The sequence below is a fragment of the Limulus polyphemus genome, unplaced genomic scaffold, assembly GCF_000517525.1.
Source record: "Limulus polyphemus unplaced genomic scaffold, Limulus_polyphemus-2.1.2 Scaffold2292, whole genome shotgun sequence".
Taxonomy (NCBI): domain Eukaryota; kingdom Metazoa; phylum Arthropoda; class Merostomata; order Xiphosura; family Limulidae; genus Limulus; species Limulus polyphemus.
The window spans coordinates 147,899-152,736 of NW_013667902.1; the positions used below are offsets into that span (position 1 = coordinate 147,899).

A 4,838-nucleotide genomic window follows, 5' to 3' on the forward strand; every position below is an offset into this window, starting at 1 on the left:
CAAGCAGATTTCAGACATTAAATTTTGGGGGTGAAAAAGTGCGTCTTATACACCGAAAAATACGGTATTTAGATTAAACAATGGGCTAACTAGCGAGTGGTACCTCCATTATCCGCGATTTTTTGTTCAGCGCGGATAATCGAGGCACTAGTGTATATTTATTTACTTTCACAGCAACGAGTGCATGCTAACGACCACATGATATGAACAACCACTTGATGGTATTGCCTGAACTAACTAATTGCCTTTGGTCCTGTCTGAGTCTAAACTCGAGAACTTATTGGTTGAATTGAGAGAAAGAAGAGATACAAAATGGCGCGAATTAGAACGCGTTGTACAACCGCATCGCTTTTTTCCTGAAAAAACATGAAGAAGTATTGAATCTGTTATTAAAATTTTAGAAACAAAGTTCGATTTAGAACTCAACTAACGGGAAAATAGTTCCGGACTTCCAAGATTCCAGAACTATTCCAGATTTGAGTTCTATTTAGCACAGTCCTACGCACGAGTAAAACGGGAGAAAATATTATTGCTACGATGGAATTTTTAGGCGACCTGGAGCCCGGGATTTGTCGAGGCCTGCTGTAATAGAAAGTCTGGCCAGTTGCAGCAAAACCGTGACTGGCCTTTCCACGGTCAGCTGAGAGGAGGAAAGTGGGAATATAACACTCATAAGAAATATTTAAATGCTTATTTGTGTACATATTCTATTATATTATGACACATTGTCTTATATTTGCATTGAATACATATATGCTTATAGTTGTATTTATACAACTTGAAAAATTCATAAAGCTATCTTTCTTTACAACTTGAGAAATCTATAAAGCCTGCATGTAAAAAACTTATGCAGTTACAAAATCTAGTCCATGTACCATTCCTGTATAGTCCAGTAGTCCCTCCAATCCAGTGTTTACAGACTTATAAATATAGTATTTGTATACATTTTCAAGCATCATAGTGACCATACATGCAGTACCACTATTGGTGATAACATTGTGGCAATGATATCAGAAGTAATAGCCATCCAATCTGCATGTAGAAAATCCAAAGGTTGTCTTTGTTTCCCGAGATAACATCATGCTCTAACTACATATTTCATTAAACTAAACTGTTTGAAATAGAACAGTATTGCTATCATACAAAAAAATACAGAAACAGAATAGGTAGCTTAAAGTGAAAATGCAATTGCAAAAAGTAAACAAACACACTTAAGGTTCGTGACATAGTGTTGACATTATTTCCTCAAGCTAAAAATTTATATTTTGTCTCCATGTCTAAAAGCTGTAATATTTAGGAGAGTCAAAATAGGGATTTAAAGAAATATTGTTAACACTATGTCTGAAACCTTAAACCTGTTTGTTTACTTTTTTGCAATTCCGTTTTCACTTTAAGCTGCCTATCTTGTTTCAGTATATTTTTAAAGATCCCTATTCCAGCTCTTTAAATGAACAATTTTTAATAATCTTGTAATAATATAAAGTTACTTAGAAATGTTAAAATGAAATTTTCCATAGTGTTTCTGTACTTTGTTGTTTGTATTAACTTTACTTAGTTAAATGATTTATATTAGCTTTTTTTATGCTGACACTATGATCACTGAGCAGAGTTTATCACTGTGTTCAGCCATAACTCTTTTAAGTGTTTACTTTGCTCCAGAGACAGTCCCTCTCTAAAGCCCAGGAGTGCGTGCAAGTGTATGCTAAATATAATGTCTAATAAGATGAAGTAAATACTGTATATTTAGTTAAAACAGAAGTGGTGGTATGATTCTGTAACTTCAGACACTGCTTCTTTTATTTTATTTTATAGTTCCTTTAAATTATCTTGTCATCCCTGAAATCTTCTGTGTTAAATGATATCTGTTTGATAGCTACAGAAGTATTTTTAATTAGAAGACATCAAAGAAGATCAGTTAGGTTTAGTGAGTAGGGTAGGCAACAACAAAACATTCTTTTATATATATGGTTGAATATATATTTATTCAGTTCAAACAAATTGCATAAATAAGTTGGCTAACTTGCTTCTTAATTATTTGTAATTGTAATATGTTTAAATGAAAATATTATCATTTTCAGTGATGGAAAAATATGGTGTTATTATCTGATTATCAAATTATTTGATTTATATGTGACGAATGGAGGATTACTGTATATCTTAAGAACAAAATGGCGACTTCATGGTTGGCTCGACATTAGAAAATTAATAAGTACCAAAAGTTTTAACCAAAATAATTTTTGATTGACAATTTTTTGCATTTAGTATTTTCTTTCATGTAAAATGAGTAAACAGATGTCTTATAATAAACAAGTAGTTGGAAAAATTACTCAAAAGATTGAAATATTAATGTAGTGTGAGAGTAATATATTAGTTGAATGTAATAGATTAGCAAGTTCCATTAATTGTCTAGATTTAAAATTATTATACAAAGTGAATTACTGAGCTGATAAAGATGGATTTATAAATGAATACAGGTTTGTGGTTAAAACTACACTAAGATGCTTCATTATTCATTCATTTGAAAGGTAGTTGAATAATAACCAATGAAATGAAGTGAGATAGTAACAGAACAGCTAATTTGTAAACTATGGTTTCATTTTGAAAACCTGCTTAAGTTAATTTAAAACACTTCATTTTTAACTTTGGTAATTTTGGTTTAAGTATATTTTTAGGGGGCTAATATCCAAGAAATGTTTTTAATAAAAAAAAATTATGCTTAATAGTATATGAACATATGACTGCTAATGTGTAGGAGAACTGCTGGTTTGAAGCCTTCTTGATTTTAATATTTACTACAAAAATTTTGTTTTTGCCTTAATCTATGGAATAATGTATTAAGTATGGTCCAAAAATTGTACTTCATTGCTATTTATTAAAAAAAATGTTCCAATAAAGTTTCATAAGTATGTTAATTTGCTTACTATAAATCATTGTGCCATTGCTATTGCTACCCACACAAACTAGCTAATGAAGTCCAAGATGATAAAGAACAACAGTTTTAACTCTTGTTGCTGTGACATGAGTTTGAACAAAATTACTAGTGACACTTTCCAGCATCTGATATGTTTTATGGTCTGATTTACCACTTTTTTTACAATAATCTTTATCTGTACAAGTTTTGCAAACATTTGTTATATACATTATTTTGTCCGAGATGGCTTATCTTCAAATTGATTTTATTTTGATAACGTTATTTGTAGGTAGCTTTTGAATCTGGCTTTTGTATTGCTTAGCTCTTTTTCATGGTTCCCTCAGGTCAGGGAAACCAGGAAAAGCATGTATATATACATAATTTTGCTCTTCTGGGGCTTAGAAAAACCGTTGAATTTCATTTCAGTAATGCACAACTGGAAAAAAGAATACCATGTTTCAAACTTTTATTGGAATTTCACCAGCACTCATCAAATCTTTAATTGGCTGCACTTGAATTGGTGAGTAAGCATGTATAACATTGGCTCATTAATAAACCTAATTCTGAATTGTTAAATTAAAAAAAATACAGTTTGGCATTGTTTTTCAATTCTGGTCAGCTTCAGTATTTTCATTATGATTGAGTGGATTAAGTGAGTGTGAGTATGGTAATCCCCCCAATTAAGTGCTGTCAAACTTGTTTTAGATTCTGTTGGATAGAGCCCTGATAAAAGTGTGGTTGCTGATAACTGCCATTTTATTCCATAATTAGTAAAGATATTGTACACCACAGGAAAGGTCTAACAAACCTTTTGCCTGCATTTAACCTTCCTTACCAGTTACTTGTGTTCTCATTTCAGAAGACTGCTATTTATATTAACCTCAGAAAGTATTACAAAGAGTTAGTTTAGTATCACTCACTAAACTTCCTCCTAAACATTTTTGTCAAAATTTTTACAGTGTTTTATTTATCTTGGAAATACTGAAGAAGGAGAATCTATCCACTCTGTTATTAGAGATGGTTTTGATTAACAAGCTTACATCATAGTAGCCTTAATAAATAATTTGTTATTGTCTCATGAAAGTATGAAACAGAAATATTTGGAACTCATGCTAGATTGTCAAAATTAAAACTTTATTTTATAGTTCAACTACCTGCTATGGTCTTTTCTGTATGTTAACTTAAAAAAAGAACACATGATTATGCATGATATTTTTGATTCATTTAATGATAAACTTAAAAGGTCCTGAAAAAGTACCGGAACTTATCAACCCAAGTGTGTAATGCCAAGTCTCCTTGCATGAGTAATCTTGCTTTGGTTTTTGGCTTTGTAAGAACAGTTTATATATATATATAACTGAGAGTAGCAATCCATTGTATAATAGACACAATCAAGCTTTTCTACTTCATAGAAAACTGTAGTTTACTGTATTTATTGTTCTGTAAGTCTATGAACAAAGTTTGTGGTGCATATATTCTTTCATAATCTGTCAAGTAAGTACATGCTTTTCTGTTGATATTTTTATATGGTTTGTAAAAAGAAAAATGTGATATTCCCCTTTTTTGTCACTTATATGTATTATATTCAATACTAAGTTCCCCACATTGTACAGGATAAATTCTTATCACTTGCTTTAATGTTATTTAAGCATTTAAAAGTGGAAGAAGTTAAAAAGTGAGTCTTTTAACCTACTGCTTTAGATTGTGTCTGGTCCTGTTAGAGTGAATGTTTTTGTGTTTCAGATTCAAGGTTTGCAAAATTATCATCATGCCATCCTGAGTGCAACTTTTAATGTAGCATGTTACTTTTATATGGTAATTTGGTTAAAATATGAATAACTAGCTGGAGTACATGACCCTAGACGAAAGTTATATAAAATCATGATTAATGAAAGGTTATCTTAGGACATGAAAAGTTGCTTCCCTT

General features: G+C 31.0%; 1 long non-coding RNA gene across 2 annotated transcripts in view; it reads left to right on the top strand.

The window, feature by feature from the left end:
* Window positions 1-4,838, top strand: part of LOC111087556 — a 30,107-nt gene that overhangs the window by 340 nt on the left and 24,929 nt on the right. The window contains exon 1 of one of the 2 annotated variants that reach the window (XR_002612233.1): window positions 1,555-3,431. The exons of the other annotated variant lie outside the window; for it this stretch is intronic. This is a non-coding gene — a long non-coding RNA (uncharacterized LOC111087556). Of the gene's footprint in view, window positions 1-1,554; window positions 3,432-4,838 lie in introns of those variants that run through there. 2 annotated transcript variants of the gene reach the window in all.